The sequence below is a fragment of the Myotis yumanensis genome, unplaced genomic scaffold (genome assembly GCF_028538775.1).
Source record: "Myotis yumanensis isolate MYYU_CA2020_CCGP unplaced genomic scaffold, mMyoYum1.0.hap1 SCAF_8, whole genome shotgun sequence".
NCBI classification, from domain to species: Eukaryota; Metazoa; Chordata; class Mammalia; order Chiroptera; family Vespertilionidae; genus Myotis; species Myotis yumanensis.
In genome coordinates, this window is record NW_027223759.1 from 48,429,805 (window position 1) to 48,448,216 (window position 18,412).

Sequence of the window (18,412 nt, forward strand, 5' to 3'; positions counted from 1 at the left end):
TTATTGTTTTATTTCCTTCTTGAAGTTCTTTGGTAGGTACATAGGACAGCTATTTTTATTTTTTCTTACTCATTGTATTCCCCAGAGCACTAGTAATAAACTTATACTAGGAAGGACACTAGACATGCTTACTAAATATAAGAAGGGACAACGAAAACATATACAAATGTATCCAACTCTAGTTTGGAGAAATGAAGATACAACTATTGGATTGAAATGAAACTTTTGACCAGTTTTTGTGCCAGGTTTTAATAGTCATTATCAGAATTCCATTTGTGTTCTAAAATCCTGTAAATACAATAAGTAACACCTAATCCCTGGCCCCCTTCATACTTTTGATCATTTACAAGTTAATTTCTATGATTCTTCCCACTCTCTATGATTCTTGCCTAATGTGACTCCAGATAAAATTATGCAAGTAACTATACCCCCTGCTCTAGGTTCATAGGGTGTTCATGTGGATTTTCCCTCTTAATTAAAAAAAAAATCACAATGAGGAGTAAGGAGGGGCAGAAATGAGAATTAGATGAGTTTCTCTTAAGCCTCTTCAACCCCCTAGTTGTTCTTTGTCTCCTGCTGCAATGGCCTCTTACTGCTTTTAGGATGTTCTGTGACCTCATCTAGTCTCTAATCTCTTTCAAACTGAATCTCTCTAGTTCTCCTGACAAAATCTGAGCTCAGGCTACTTCTGCTGGAAAGAAACCGAGATACGAATTAGTCATACAATGTTAATGGATGATAGTAGCTTAAGGTATTTTCTGGTCCAGAGGGATTTGCATTTTGATAAGGGGCAATGCCCTAACCCAAAGGATCAAATTGCTAATGGTAGAATTTAAGTCTTCAGGGATAGCTTCAAGGATCATAAAGTCTTCCAACCCCATCATATTGGCTGCCAGCTCTAACAGTGCAGAGGATTTTCATACCCTCAGTACTGTCCATCTTTATCACCATGAATAATCAAGAAGTTATTTTCTATATAAGCCTCAAACCCTGACATTTACAAATGCTGAACTCATTATAAAAGGGGATAATGTCAAAACAGTGACTCCAAATAATTTCTGGATTTGGTGGGAGGGGGAGGAAAAAGAAAGGAAAGTAGGAAGGGAGGGAGAAAGCAGGAAAGAAGAAGGGCTATCAACATAAAGAGTGAAGGAAGTATCTCTTTTAGCTGAATGTTATTACAATATATTATTGGATACATAGAATGTATATTTAATACCACTTCTAAGATCAAACTGTATGTGTTAATCCAAACTTATTATAAAATAAAAAAAAGATTGATTTATAATCTGTGGGGAAGGGGAACTTAAAAGACACAACAAATTTAAGGGCAATTAAACATAATGTGTTAAAATTTAAAAACAAATTTTATAATTGTAGCTCTGCAACTCAAGTTAGTGTATAACAAGAAATACTAATTTTGAAAACCAGGTTCCTCAGGGCTATTTACCAAATTATTATTAATTGAAGTGTATGTGCAATTTGTCACTGCTAAGAATAGTAGGAAAGCGGTTCTGCAGTCACATATTTTTGAGGAAAGTCAGTAAGAAATCAATTCCCTCAATCGCAGGAGATTTCAGCTGAACTTGTTGAACTCGACTTCTTTGATATTTTTGGAAAATAGTAATAGAACATGGTGCAGCCCTTTGGTTAGGTCATTCATTCTTTCTTACCAGTGAAAAGTGTCAAGAAGGTTTAGGAGATGATCCCATATCAAATAAATCAAGGCAGTGAGCTTGCAAATGAATATTAACTCTTACGTTTCTTAACTGAAGTTTGAAATGTTATAAAGATTTTATTTTTGTCTTTAAATACAAGTAATGAGTTTAAAAATGCTTTTTTTTAAAATCCTCAGCAGAAGATATGCTTTTATTGATTTTAGAGAAAGAGGAAGAGAGGAAGGGAAAGAGAAAGAGAAGGAGAGAAAGAGGCATCATTCTGAGAGAGAAACATAGAAATATCAATTGGTTGCCTCCAGTACATGCCCCAATTGAGGAGCTTAGGTATGTGCCCTGACCAAGAGTTGAACCGGCAACCTTTTTTTTGTGCATGGGACTATGCTCCAACCAGCTGAACCACCTGGCCAGGACAAGTTAAAAAGTCTTTTATGTGAAAACTTCACTTGCTTGTACAGAATAAATTTTATAGATATTCTACAATAAACAGAATAATGATAATGGTTATTAATGTAAATGACCTAGGAAAAGAATTAATCTGTCTCCTCAATCTTTGAAATGACTCAACGACTTCCTAAATCACTCTTTACTGTACTACTCCATTTCCATCTACAACCAATTTATGAGATTTAGGAGGTTAGATGCAGATGAAGACGTAGATATGATACAATTACATAGACACAAGAAGATGAAAATTATTAAAGAGAAGTTAAGAGACATGGAGAATACTATGAGAGCATTAATTATATGCATGCAATTGTAGTCCCAGTTAGAAAGGCTGAGATAATGAGGAGATATGGCAATTAAAATTTAATATTTGGTTGAAAAATTTCAGAACTGATAAGCATTAATCCATATATAATAGAAGCCCATCATATACACACAATGCATTTTCATAAGTCCACAACTAGACATCTAGCAATACTGCAGAATACCAAAGATAAAGAGAAGTTCTTCAACATAGGCAGAGGAAGACAGAACAGTTATTGAGGACATAAATTTGACTCTAAGATTCTTAACAACAATGGAACCAATAAGTCAATAGACTAATATCTTCAAAGTGCTGAGGAAAAATAATTTTCAAAATAAATATAAACTACCTTTTAAGGATAAAACATAAGTATTTTCATGAAAAAACAAAACAAACAACACAACAGAGTTTCTAACAAGAGGCAATCACTAAGAAAATATTGAAGTTATAGTCTTCTTAGAAGAAGAAATCTCAAAAGGAAATTCTGAAATGCAAGAAACAATGGTGAGAAAAAACTGTTTAATAAGCAGATAAATCTAAATAAGCACTGTCTATATAAATAACTATAATAATTTCTAATTTAGGGAATTAAAAAAAGATAAACAGTACTGTGAGAGTTAGGAGATAGGGTAAGCAATTATAAACATTTAATGTTCCATGATCCTTGCATAATTTTAGGGTAGGATTAACATATTGATTAACATTAGACTTTATTAAGTATGCATAGTAAAATTTCTAGGGTAACCACTAAAATATAAATAAGAGAACTTCCAAACCAGTAGATGAAAAACAATGCAATAAAAAAAAATAATAACCTCTGTCAATACAAAATCTAAAGGGAAAAAGGGGGAGAGCAGAAGCATAGAAAAGTATAAGGTGATATAAATATAAGTCCAAGCATATTAGTAATAATAACAAATGTAAATAAACTTACATTTCCATTTTAAAGTATATATTATTAGATTGCATGTGAAAAACACACACATTCATTTACTGCATATAAGAGGCATGCTTATGAGAAAACAGAAACATTGAAAATAAAAGGATGGAAAAGGCCTGTAAATGTTAACCAAAAAAAGCTGGAGAATATAAAATATCCTTTAAAAAACCCACAAAACCTTTGAAAATAAGAAGGGCTAATATTTAATAATAAAAATAGTCAGTTCAATAGAGAACTATAATAATAGTTGTAAACTTGTCTGCACCTAATAAAATAACAACAACCCAAAAAAAGATTGTAGAGTAAAAACTGGAGCTACAGTTCTAGTTAGTGTTAGCTAGGACAGGAGTTCTAAAATTGCAAAGAAAAATCTCCCATTATCATGAAAGATTTCAATATAATCCTTTAAATTATCAATAGATCAAGCAGATAAAAATAATGAATATATAAAAAGATCTGATCATACAATTAACAGGCTTAAATTAACAACTAGAGATATTGCATTCTTATCAAGAAACATTAAATATTTTTAAAAATATCCACACACTAAGCCATTAATGTTTCAATGTAAAAAAATCAGTAAGTACACATGGACCATCTTCAAAACATTTTAATAGAAATTAAAAGATTTAAATAAAATTATAATGGTATGAAAAAAAAAAAAGAATTATAATGGTATGTTCAAATAGTACCCAAAGAAAGTTTACAACCTTGAATGCTTGTAGCTAAACCAGCAAATTAGGAAGTTAGAAAAACTGAATAAGTCCTAAGAAAGCAGAAAAAGAGATAATAGAGATGAGTTTTAAAAAATAAGCAAAATAAGAAACATTAAAATAGATGGTCTATAAAGTCAAAGTTGTTTTTTTAAAGAACTATTAAAACAGATACTGTAGGCCAGATTTATTACGAGAAAAAGATAAAAGATAAATAAAAGATATTTGGAATATAAATCAGAACATAACTACAGATACATCAAATATTTTAAAAAAACAATGAAATTATATTCAGAGTAATTATGGCACTAATCTGGAAATTTAGACAAAATGAACAGAAAATACATCTTATCAAAACTGACTTAAAATATAGAAAATAGGAACAGTTTTATAACTATGAAAATATTTCAATTGAGAAATGGGCAAAGATAAAAGAACAGACATTTAAAAAGAGACATAATCACACAAAAATATGTTTTTGCTCAATTTCATTAGTAACCAGGGACAATTTAACACTAAAATGATCAACATTTTGTTTTTTCCATATTTGGCAGAAAGACAAGAAGTTTTAATATACTAAATACTGCTACTGCTGATGTGCTTCAGTTCTGGCTGGTGTTTAAAGTGTTGTAACTACATTAGAAAAAAATGGCACTATATCTTGCAAAATTGAACCTTCATAAATGTAACTTCCAGCAACTCCTTTCCTAGGTATGCCTATACCTGAGAAATTCTTGCTCATGTGCATTAAAAGACATTGCTTATAATAACAAAAAATCTAAAATGTTCATTAGCATGAGGATACATAAATGTGGTATACTTACATTGGCATATTAGACAACGATGAAAAGGAATGAACTGTAGCTATAATAACAACTATATCAATAAACTTTAAAAGTAATAGTCACAGAAAAAGCAAGTCTGAAGACTATCTATATATATAAAACACTAATTTGCAAATAGACCGAACAGCGGAACAACTGAACAACCGGTCGCTATGATGTGCACTGACTACCAGGGGGCGCACATGGCCGCGGTGAGATGGTGGAGCAGGTGAGTGGGGGCTCCAGACCAAGATGGGATGCCAGTCGCTGTCATCAGGGCAAGCCTCTTGTGGTTATTGAAAACTCTTTGCTCCCGCGCACCATGGTCCCGCCCAGCACTCGCACCTGTTGCCGGTGCCAGCCCCGCTTGCACTCACTGCTGGTGCTGGAGCCACCACTCGCACCCATTGCCAGTGCGTGGCGCTGGCCCTGATCACTTGGTGCCATCAGCAGGTGCAAGCAGTGGCTGCCGGCCCCGATCTCCCCTGAAGGCTTCTCCACCTTCCCCTGCTCCTGAGCAGTAATTGGGGCTGGCAGCAGCCTCTTGCATCTGCTGCTGGCAACAGCCCTGCTTGTACCCGCTGCTGGCACTGAAGCTGCCACTCGCACCTGCTGCTGGCTCCTGGTGCCGGTGCCGATTGCTCGGAGCCATTAGTGGGTGCAAGTGGTGGCTACCAGCCCCGATCACCCCTGAGGGCGTCTCCTCCTCCCACCGCTCCTGAGGGGTGTTTGGGGCAGCAGTCACCACTTGTACCCACTGCTAGTGCGGGCCCCAATTGCTCTGTGCCATCAGCGCATGGGAGCTGTGGTGGCGGGAGGCAATGGGAGTGGGGATGCTGGCAGTCAGGGGACAGGGGCCGCAGCAGGAGGTACCAGGCAGGGACATGGAGGATGGGCCAAGAGACCTGCCCTGTGCCTACTGCAGCCTCACAGCCCACAGTTTCTTTCAAGGTGCACGAATTCGTGCACTGGGCCCCTAGTGTGTATATATATATATGGCTAAGTTTCTGTCCAACTGATAGCTATGATGCACACTGACCACCAGGGGGCAGATGCTCAATGTAGGAGCTGCCATGACACGCACTGGCCATTTAAAAATAAACAGCACCACGGACCTGGCGCTGACAAACCAACACTCGGCTTCCCCCCAAGTGGGACACAGGTCCCGTCACCCCCCCGGAGCTACACCCCACCAAATCGCAGCCAATGCTGCCAAGACCCCATGGTGGCCCACAGCCCAGACCAGCCCAGAAATGGTTGCTGTGGGTACCGGGTAATGATGTCACATAGCAACACCCAGCTTCCTCTCCCTAGCGACTAGCCTCCTTGGAGTTTCTTCAGACCAGGAACACAACTTGCTTTATAGCCAGGTGCAAACATTTTACACTTTAACCAAATGTTTGTGAAGCATTTTCACATGCCTCATCTCATTTGATCCTCACAGAAGTCCTGGAGTAGGGACTCAGTAGAGTCCTATTTTCTTTTCCTTAGCTGGAAAAAGGAGATTTAGAAAGTTTAGAAACTTGACCTGACCGAAAAGAAGTAAGAAATGGTGGAACTTGAAAATGACCTCAGGTTTTCTCATTGCGCAGAATATAGTCAAATACTGCTACAGTTAAATATTTTACCCTTGTTTTTCCGGCGTGATCTATAATAATAATGTGCTTTGTGTTGATATTTATTGCTGTGTTGCTGAGAATTACCTGAAAGAGAAGTTGGGGTGCTTCACTGGGCTGGAAAAAGTTTATTTAGTTAAATCAGAAAGGATGTCTAATTAAGCAAGTTCATTCTCTATATATAAAAGACTAAGTTGACTTGCACATGTGCAATGAATATAAAGCTCTCACTGGTGCCAATTTGTCATTGTAGATCGTGAATTTGGTTGACACTTCTATTATAGAGAAAGGGCGAATAGCGTTATTAAAATATTTCTTCTAATTAATTTCCTTTCAATGTGCATGAATCGATGCACTGGGACACTCATATGTAGTATCATTTTTATAGTGCAAAGCCAAGGAAAACCAATATTATTTAGAGATGCTTACATGCTGACTTTTTTTCCTTTTTAAATAGTAAAGAAATGATAAAACAAAACTTATTATAATAGATAACTGAACAAGAAGTAAAAAGCAGGTTAGAGGAGAAATAAAATACATATGTGTTAGAATTATTTTACTCCCTCTGTCCCATAATAATAGTAGCAAGTGAATATTCAAACGGGAATTATTGGCGAATGCAGCTGTAAGTTATGTTGTAGCGCAAAATTGCGAAGCCTTCAATCAAAATCAATGTTTCATGACATCTGTCATTTGTTTTGACACATCTTTCAATTTTTAGGTTAATCTAATTATTACGAATTATAACTATTTTTTCTAATTTCATTCGCTGATCGAAATCAGTTGTTTTATTTCAGTTGAATATCAACCCATTGTAAAAGTAAGATGAAAAAAAGAGAGTTTTCAAGCAAAGATTGAGTTGCGATTGTCCAGTTCTTGATGCATCAAAAGAAAAAGGAAAAGTTGCAGAAACGTGCAATTACGTTAGCTGCAAAACAATTTAAGTGCAACAGAATGACCATATCAAGAATTTAGAAACGTGCTTCCGAAAATAATTGTCAAGGAGAATCTTATGCTAATGTTGATTCTTTGAAAAAACAAAACTGTGGACGTAAATGCAAAGATTATGGAGAAAAACTTGAAAAACTTAGACATATTCCTCTTAGCAGAAGAGGCACCATATTAGCCTTTGATAATATTTCTCCCGAAATACTGGGTAATATGGTTCTGTCACTTCAACAAGTTATGCTGGAAGCAATGAAGAACGATGGCTCTAATAATTTTAAGCTCACGCATATAGGGAAAGCAAAGCTTCGCAGCCAAGGGATCCTACCTACAAGTTTAAAATGTAGTAATGAAATTACTGAAAAATCCAGAAACTATCTGAACACTCAAAATAAAAATTAGGAGTACTATTTTTAATTTATTGTTTAATTTAATATAGTTTTTTAATAATAAATGTTGTGTTCTATATTTATTTTCTTTTGCTACTATTATTATGGGACAAATTACATTCATCAACTGCTACTATTATGGGACAGAGGGAGTAGTTCTTTAAGGTGGTGATACTTTCATTGATATTAATCATATTACTATTCATAACTTACATATTCAACTTTTTAAATATTCAAATAATATATAAAATTAAAATCAGAATGATGTAATTTTCGATGGTCACACTTTTTTATGGCTCATTATTTACCAAATAAGGTTCTAAATAATTAGCACAGATGTTCTAGATGCAACCTCTTTCTATGTTAGCTCTAACATTGCACCTTTCTGCAATGGTAACCAGATTTTATAGTTTAGTCTTGCTGCTTTCCTCTCCTTTAATATATATACAGTGGGGCCTTGACTTACGAGTTTAATTCGTTCCGTGACAGAGCTCGTAACTCAAATTACTCGTATGTCAAATCATAAAGTGAACGAGTGAGACACGTGATGCTGGGCTGATGTTGTGGCGTTCACTGTGATGTTCGCTGGGCCAACTAGCGGTGGGGTATCTGAAGCTGGCTCGTAACCCGAATTTTAGCTCGCAACTCAAAGCAAAAAATCGGCCGAGAGACGGCTCGTATCTCGAAAAACTCGTTAGTTGGGACACTCGTAAGTCAAGGCCCCACTGTATGTATGTATACATGTATATATATATATCAATACATACATTAATACATAAGATTAAGATGTTCTTATATCTTTCCTTAAACAATTCTCTCAGCTTTCAATGTTTTGACTTTCTCCTGTTGCGTATACAAATCCTCTTCATCTCCCTTGTGAGGACTGATTCCACCAGCATCAGCTCTCCCATTCCATGTTACTTGTACGTTCAGTGTAATCTGCATCCAGCAGGTAGGAAATAGTCAAGCTGTAATGGTGAAGCAACTGTCTTTCCTACTACCATAAAGACTACACGTCAATCAGCCTTGGAGCAAGCTTTAATGAGAAAGTGAGAGTACAAAGCCCTGGCAGAGTAAAGCAACCTCCTGGCAAGGACTAGCTTGCAGCCAGAATAAGAGATGCATAGAACATCAATGGATTAACCTACTTTAGCAGGAATGTCTGGTCTTTCAGTTATTACAGAGTCTGTTCTCTTAGCCTCATCTGGATGGAAAATGTCATCAATTCCTCAGGAAGGACAAATTAAAAGAATATTTCAGCTCTCCATTTCATAGCATTAATATTTTGTGGCATATAATTTTCCTTATCCCATCATGTACCTTCATATTGTCTCAATTAGTTCCTAAGTTGCCTTCATACAGTACTAAATTAAACACTTCCTGTTGCCAATGTTGTTATAGTTAGCTAGATCTACTCCATTATTGCAATCAAGATTTTGGTTTCCATAGGAACAAAGAACAGCATTCTTTACAAAGGCTTATGTCTGTAAATGTGAGCTTCAAGCTCAAAGATAACAGTGTGATTCATAAGTAGTCATTTAACAATGGCACACAAGGTTTAGGGTCATGAAGGCGGTGGGAATGGTCTACTCTGGCAGGGAGGAGTGTTTTATTATTGCACTCCATTATTTAGACTTGGCAGTGCATGGAGATAATATAAAGACTATTTTCCGGTCAATTTTATTATTTTTAAAATTCTCTTTAAACAATGTACCCTTTTACTTCCTGCATCTGTGATGGACCACTCTCACCTCATCATCACCCCACCTTCTGTTTCTCCTACCAGATTGAAACTTCTTTGAGGGCATGAATGAAATCTTATTTTTGGATCACAAAGCCTAACGTTTAGTAGATTCTGAGTAGATGTTTGTTGAAGAAAGGAATTTCATTTGTTAGGATGTGCTTGGTGACATGTAACCAAACATCCAATTTATATTGATATTCACAAGGAAGCAGACACACTGGCTCACAAGAGAAACTTGGTTTAGTCCTAATCATGTTATCTAACATCCACTTTCCTTTATGCTTCTCCACTCTAACTTCTAGGGTGGCTGAAAGTAGGTTTGTGGTTGTTCACATGGAAAATAATACAATAATTACTACATAATACAATAATAAACTCTGTGCTTTGAGTACTCACAACTATAGACCTATTTTTGCCCCACCACATACAGATACTGTCTGGCTGCCAAGAACTCAAGAAGCAACAGAAGTCCTCGTCCATGAACGAGAGAATACATAAGAGTAATTCCTGAAACCATACCACAAGAGTAAGGAAGCTTCTTTTCCTTATCTTGTCCTCACCCTTGAATCAGCAACACCTAGAGCCAGGCAAGAAAGGAGGTCCTCCCAGTGCCTGGAAGAAAATCTGCACTATTCATAAAGGCCTGATTTGAAGCCAAACTTTGTAATAGTTATATGACACAGGAAAATTAACTAATTTCATGAAGCCATTGTTACCTCATCCATTTAATAGTGATTATGCAATATTAACCTCAGGAAACAAAATGCAGGTAAAGAACTTAGCACACAGTAAATAATGAATGTAAGTGTCTCTAAGTCCATACTTTTCCACATTCGCATTCAAAATCGACATTGTGAGTGTCAAGGGGATCTAAAGAGTTAAACGATAAATTATTGGAATTATATATTTTAAAACCTGCATTGATTGTGAGAATTATCAAAGGAGTGGGCATCATTAATTGCTTTAATCCTGTAAAATGAATTTATTAGAATGAGTTAATTGGTTTTATTAAGAGGCCTAACATCTGGAATTGTTTTTAGTTGGGTTTATGCAATTCCTTATATTTATTAATCTGCTAATTCTGCATGAGCAATAGAGTTAACTGGATGTGCTGACCCTGTTAGTGAGGTGGCTTTTTCCGTCTCCTACCTACACCACCTTGAATATTTACTACATCTTGAAGAAAGAGACATACATGTACTGCAGTGATGACAAGATGTTGATGAACACTTTCCAGGCATGGATTACCTTTTGACATAGCCCTTCCTGTACTTGGGCTACATTGATATGCTATTCACATCTTCAATGAAACAGTATTTTTATTTTTCTTAAGTATAGCACTAAATACATTTTTGGTATTAAATTTTCATTTCAAATGTCTCAAGAGACATGGTTATAGAGTGGAAAGCAAGTGGATTTGGAGTTGTCAGTGTGGGATTTGAAATCAGTTGGCTGTGGTTCAAATCCTGGCATTTCTACCCACTAGCTCTGTAGCTTGGACAAATAATTTTACTTATGCTATTCTTTGGCTCTGCATCAATAAAATGGAAGTAATAATATTACCTACTTCAGAAAGTTGCTGTAAATGAAATGTATATGAATGTTTCTTCTTCTACTCCTTCTTCTTCCTCTTCATCAAAATCATCAAAATCTTGATTCATAGATAAATCTACCAGTTACTAGGTGGCCATTGGCAAGTTACTTAACCAACCTATGCCTCCATTTTCTTACCTTTTTAAAAGTTATAGTTGTAAATACTTCCTAGGAAAATTGTAAAATTAAATAAAGTAATATATCTAAAAAAGCACTTTGGACAGAGTAGAAGCTCAGTGAATCATCAACATTATTTCTTTCCCTCCTGTCCTCAACCCTTTTTTTTTCATCCTTTAGTGATTTTATATATGTATGTACACACACACACACACACACACACACACACACAATCTGCAGGAGACATGTGTGTATTTTTTTTCCACAACTAGCTTTGAGTCAGTAAAAATGTTTCTCAAATATTATGCTACATATTATCAAATATAAACAGTTCCTGCTAAGAGGCAAAGGGAGAAACAGATTGAAATTCATATCTCATTGCTCTTGCTCTGTGGTTGGACAATTGAGATGTTTAGCTGTATGTTGGGGCAAGAGGTCTCTAGATAGTCTATTGGAATTTCATCTTCCAAATACTGGAGTAAGCAGAGGCCAAGGAAATATATTAAAAAGGCATGGCTCCCAGAATTTATTGGCAAGTCCAAAGTAATAAAAAAGCAAAATTTGATATAACCCGGGGCTCTTCATACTATCATTTTTCACCTTTGCCACATCCTCTCTTGCTGACCTAAGCAATTTTTCAGTGTGGTTTTGGAAATTGGGAGAGGGTGTTTAATGCCTTGCTTGAGCATGCTTTCACTAGGCTCAGGATGATTTATATTTCAGATTGTATTCCTTTCTCTAGAGGTAGTTGGAATATTGTTGGAGTGATTTGTTAAAAAAAATATATAAAACCATGTGCAAACTCAGTTACTTGAAGAAAGAGTGAGAAGGTGATGGCAGCATAAGCAGAAAGGGAAGAGATAAAATACTGAACATATAAAAAATGAGAAGGGGCAGAAATATGGCAATTATTAATGAGGTATTAGAAAATAGTTGAAAATCAAGCAAGGAAAAATGGATGAGAAAACACATATAGAAAGAAAAATTGTAAGAATCAAACATGCAGAAAGAACAAGATAAAAAGAAGTAAACTGGCTTTGAGTACATCTTTCTGTCTCCTCTTTACATTATCTGCTTGATTTAATAGAGCAGAGTTTCAGGGATAGTATTTGAAGGAAATTTTAGAAGATAATTTTTCATAATTTATTTCAGTTCTCTACGATCCACATTTAAGGACTTTCAAAAGAGTGACCACTGTGGCTGTCAGGGCTGCCGGCACAACCTCTAATGCCTTCAAGAACAAATGGATCACGCTGCTGATTTCCTGACCAAGGACTCACATGATGCATGGGACTCTCACTCACAGCATTTGCTTTTTTGCTGATGTCTGAGTAATCTCTAAAGTTTACCACGCATTCAGGACAGAAACCGAAAAGTTGCTATTGCCTCAGAGCAAGAATGGCCTGGAAATTGCTTTAACTTGATGTTACAGCAGCAGCCACAAGCAAACAAACTTGTAAACTGGTAGGAAATGAAATCAAAGACCACTGCTATTTTTTTCCCTTTATATCCTGGCTTGGATGAATAATGACTGGACCAACACATGTTTACTTCCTGACTGATTGGCTCTAGAATATATCACTGGGGAATTTATGCTGCAGAACACTCCCTGGACTTGTGTTTCTGAATCTTTGCAGCAACCAATAATTTTTATAGACCCATAAATATGACTCTCAGCTGTCAATAAATCAATGAGGCCAATGTCCTGCCTGTGCACAAGGGGTGGGTGACATATTGCTTAAGGACTTGAACAGCCTGGGCTCTTCTGACTCACTCTATGACCTTGAACTTACACTGCCCGCTGCTTACTTTCCTGGCTTTGCAAGCTTTGTAATATTACGTAGGTTAAACCAGGAAATGGCAAAATGCCTGGTGCTCTCAAGTGAAGTTAGTCTAATAACGTAACCATGTCAATGGCCTTTGCCTAGCACACTGGGGAAGGGAAAGGGATGACAAGATTTCACAGATCCTATCAATCACTATAAAATCTCTCTCATCAGCCTTGTTTGTGGAAACCTGAGCCAAGAGATTAATGGCCCTGAAGAATGTTAAGTTCAATAGTAGAATGATGGTCTTGAGTCCTCATATTGACTTAATTGGCAATTGGCTCTGCACTCTTGGCAAGTCATTTGGAATCTCTCTGTGCCTCTACCGCTAATCTGTAAAATGGAGACAGCATGCCCTACAGGACCATAGTGGCAGTCAAACTGTATTCAGTTAAAATGGTTTTCAAAAGTTAGGAACTACCTAAGCAAATGAGGCACCAAGAGGTAGGCTACTACAATGGTTGTCCACCTAAGTGACTGTGTAGGTGCCCATAGACTCTCCTCATGTGCCTGCCTCCGGAGATCCCGCTGAAGAGAAAGTCAGGTTCTCTTCTCACCTCCACCCAACAACTCTCCTACACGTGCTCTCACAGGCATCACAAATCAACCTCGTCATTGTCAGACCCAGCAGACCCTGTTCAGTCCAGCCACACTTACTGACCATGAGACTTCCCTTTGCCTTAGTCTTTTCAGGAATAAAATGGGAATAAAAATTGTTTCTAATAATGATGGGTACATGCTATTATACATTCCTGCAAATCCTTAGAATGTGTAACATCGAGTGTGAGCCCTAAGGGAAACTATGGACTTGGCGTGAAAATGATGTGTCAATGCAGGTTCAAATGAACCACTCACTGGCAGGAATGGCAATAACGGTGGAGGCTATGTGTGTGTGTGGGCAATAGGTATGTGGGAAATCTCTATACACTCTGCTAACTTTTGCTGTAAATCTAAAACTTTCCTAGAAAAAAATAAAGCCTGTTAAAAAAAGAAAACCCTATCTAACTCTTAGGGTGTTATGAGAATTACCATCTCAAATATGGTAAACACTAAAAAAAATGGTGGCTGTTATCACAGCATAATTTTAAGGAATTTCCCAGACAATATTCCTTGCTTCCTCTTTTTTTTCTTTTACTTTATTATCTTCTTTATAAGACCATGACAGATTATTGTTACATCAACAGAGCGCCAAAACTACATGTACCGTAAGAGCAATGCCTTCCTTTAAGGGCACTTTATTTACTTATTTATATAAAGCAAATAACCAATTCAATGGGTTCATTGTCCTCTCTTTTCTATCTCTTTTCCCTTCTCTATTCAGTTTATGGGTTTCCCACCAAATGGACCATTGCTTTTGTCCTACGCAGACACAGTAGGGACTTACAGTGGAAGCAGCTGTTCTGCTGAAGTTACAGTCACACTATGTGATTCAGCAGTTTCCATCCCACTAGCTTATTTCCAGGGGAGTTAAATCCTGGACAATGGTAGATCTTACTGTGTGGCGGCTTCACTGCTGTGGAAAGGCTCACCAGGATTTAATTCTGGCCATCTGCTGGAAGTTTAAAACTGTAATTGTCTGCAGTGAGTGCTGTGAATCCAAATAGATTCAACTTCTAATTACGTCAGTTCTACTCACAACTCTTACTGTTTTTCTTTTTAATGTGGTGCCCCCAAATGAGGAGATTTGACAGCAAGTTCTACCACAATATTTCGCAATATCAATAAAGCTTATTCACATGTCCAATTTACAATTTTATTGCCTCTTAATGTATTCTACTTTTGGCTACGGCGACTGTGTGGACTGAGTTTACAAAAATATTCCATCATAAAACGTCTGTTCCAATTAGAGGCATTTTGCATTTGTTTTGTCACAATGGCATCCAGTTTGACACTGAACTTAGAGAGTGTTTTGTTCTTGGCCATGTTCATATAGGAAGCATTATAACCGTTGCAATGCTGTGTATACAACACTGCCCTTCAAGTCAGTACAGCAAGGCTTAACAAAAGAGCTTTAGCAAATCATCCAAGGTCAAAAGTAAAGCACGAGTTTCTCAAGTAAATTCTAAAGACTGAAGGGACCAAAATTTTCCCACCCTGAAGTCCTTGGGATGTTGATTTTAAGCTATGAAGAAACAAAAGACTCAGAACAAACCTTTCCTGCCCAAGAGATTCAGACAGAGACATCTGCTTCAGGAAGGAGATCTTAGGATGCTGCCTTAGCCAAATTTTGAATTAAGTCAGGGGGCTTCAGGCTAGATACCCCCTGGTCCATTGTTTCTGAGTTGCTAACAAGGATTTTCCTGCTTGTATGTTCCCTTCTTCCTCAACTACTTGCAAATTACTCATTCTCACTTCTGAAATCTGATTCCCCCCTCCTTTCTCCATTGTCCAAAACGTCTTTTATACCCAATGTTGCCTCATTGTCTTTGAAATTTTCATGCCTATGTACATTCCCCATGCTTTACACTTGGATTTCTCCTGTTAACCTGTCTCGGGTAATTGGATAGTTAGCCCAGCCAGGAGAACTTAGTGGGAGGAAAAGTATTAATATTTTTTTAGCCCCCACTGGACTGAGGAATGGGGAAAACAGAATCTTAGGAAAAGACAATTGGTGGCCAGGGCAAAGAGGTCTAGAAACAAATGCACTTACAAGTAGAGAGCCATCAGCCCTATTATTCTGATTCTGAGGCATTAGCCCATGAGGCAGTCTATAAGCAGAAAAGTGAAACAGCAACATTTATTCACTACTGATTAGCTGCCAATTTTTGCTAACTTATTTAATCATTTTACAGATGGAAAAACTGAGCTTCAGAAAGATTAAATATTTGCCCAATTTAATGCAGCTAGTCACCAGTGCAGCTGAAATTCTAACCTAATTGCTTACAGAACCAGACATCTTAATCCCTAGGGCTCAGTGGTTAAGGCTGTGCTCACTGGAGCCATTTTTTCTAGGGTTCAAGGCCCCACCCCACCACTTACTAGCTTGAGTGACTTACATAGTCTCTTACAACTCTGTTTTCCTCTTCAAAATGAGGATGATACTAATTGCTATCAACTGTTTAGGTGCTTCTTTTTTATTTTCAATTTTTTAAAATCTTTATTGTTCAGATTATTACAGTTATTCCTCCTTTCGCCCCCCATAGCTCCCCTCCACCCAGTTCCCACCCTACCCTCTGCCCTTCCCCTTCCCCCCCCCCACTGTCCTCATCCATAGGTGTACAATTTTTGTCCAGTCTCTTCCCACACCCCCACACCCTTCCCCCCCCCGAGAATTGTCAGTCCACTCCCTTTCTATGCCCCTGATTCTATGATATTCACCAGTTTATTCTGTTCATCAGATTTTTTATCCACGTGATTTTTAGATTCACTTGTTTATAGATGATGTCCGTTTTGTCTTTTAGTTGTATTTTTGAAGTGGCTGTGCAAGGCAGCAATTTCCGGTGGTTACCTATGCCGCCATCTTGGTTTCTCCTGTTTAGGTGCTTCTTAAATGCATATGTTGAAGCCCTAATCCCCAATATGATGGTATGTGGAGATGGAGCCTTTGGGAGGTAATTAGATTTAGATGAGGTCATTAGGGTGGGGCCTCAATGATAGGAGTCGTGTGCCCTTATAAGAAGAGGACTGGACCTTCTCTCTTCCTGTAAGAATACGGTGAGGAGGCAGCTACCTGAGCTAAGAAGAGAGTTCTTACTAAACACCCAATCGTACTGGCACCCTGATCTCGGACTTCCAGCTCTAGAACCGTGATAAAGAAACTGTTTCCAGCCATCCAGGCTATAGTATGCTGCTGTAGCAGCCCGAGTTGGCTAGGACCCTAGCACCTTCTTTCATAGATTGTTATGAGGACTCATTGAGATGGTATTGAGAAAGCACTGAGTATAGAGTACGGTGCACTGTAAGTACGTAATAAATGTTAGCTATTAGTATCTGTAGAAGCACCAGCTACTGCTTTTGTGTGTGTTGCTTTTAGGCTAACGGGAACAAAATAACACATTTCTGACAAAACTTCAGAGTTGGAACATGTTTTTAGAAACTCATTATTGCTTGTATGGAGACACATGGGTGGTGGTAGAGAGGCAGAGAGGTATGGTGCGAAGGACAGACGAGCTTCAATCTCAGCTCTGTTAACAGCTGTGTAGGCTGTGATAAACCAGTGAAGTCTTCAAACCCCGGTCTCTGCTTTGGAGAGAAGAGTTCTGAATATTACCCCATATCTCAGGAGATGATGGGTTTGGAAGTATTTTGTAAACTGTAAAGCACTGTACAAATATTAGTTTCTATGTTAACACAGTGAGAGGTTTGGAAGAAGCAAGAAAACAATGCCTTGCTAGTAAAGTTTAAAGAGCTTTCTAATTTGGGACTTGAGAACCGTTAGGAACTGAGACATGCTGTACTAAATCTAGTTTAAAACAAACAAAAAATGTTGAAATGTGATTCAACCTAGACAAAAACGTAACTTGGTTTACATGGAGAAAGGACTCTGAAATAGATTTAGAGACTCCTAGAGAGCAACATTGTGGATGAGCAGTGGTTATAGTAAGTCAGAAAATAGATTTGAGCTTTTACAATGTCAAGCAGCATTTAAAAGGGCAGTCCTATTCTACACTTTTATCAAGAACAATGGACTCCTTTTTTTCCTGGGACAATGCTGGCCCAGTACCCTACTGGGCACTACAGGTCAGCTATAAGGCTAGTGTGTGGATGCCTCATTCACCAGGCAGCAGGCATACATACACGCATGCAGGCAGGCATGGACCCTGAGATTCTGTCTATGAAGGAGAAAGGGTCTAATTGGAGGAGGAAGAGGGAGGGAGGGTTTGGCCACCACCTGCTGCTCTGCAGGTCAGTGGTATGCCCTTAGCTCTTTTCATGCTTTTCCTGAAGGGATTTTTCCCTCTTCACCTCTGTGCATGATTCTTTTGGATCTGTTTGTATCTGATGTGAGGCTAAGTGTATAGAAAGAGGGTAGGAAAGAGGAGACCACTGAAAATACATCACTCAAGATGGAGGGACATGGTGATTGATAAAAATAAAGCCAAACATATGGTAAGGCAACATGTTGAAGCATAAACCCAGATTTCATTTATTAAAAGTGTAAAGAAAAGCCTTAAAAAATAGGGAGAGGGAGAAATACATGGAGCAGACAATTTTTACTCAGCAGAAGGTTCCTCGGCTGTCCCTGGCGAGGTGTGTCTCAGTACACAATCCCAGGCTTTCGTCTTCCTCCCACACCTATAAATACCATCACTGAGCAGGTGCTCCATTTTTACACAGG

At 37.7% G+C, this 18,412-nt stretch overlaps 1 protein-coding gene across 2 annotated transcripts in view; it reads right to left on the bottom strand.

Annotated features, from left to right (window-relative positions):
- B3GALT1 (beta-1,3-galactosyltransferase 1) overlaps positions 1-18,412 on the bottom strand; it is a 500,198-nt gene that overhangs the window by 111,591 nt on the left and 370,195 nt on the right. The window lies entirely within an intron of this gene.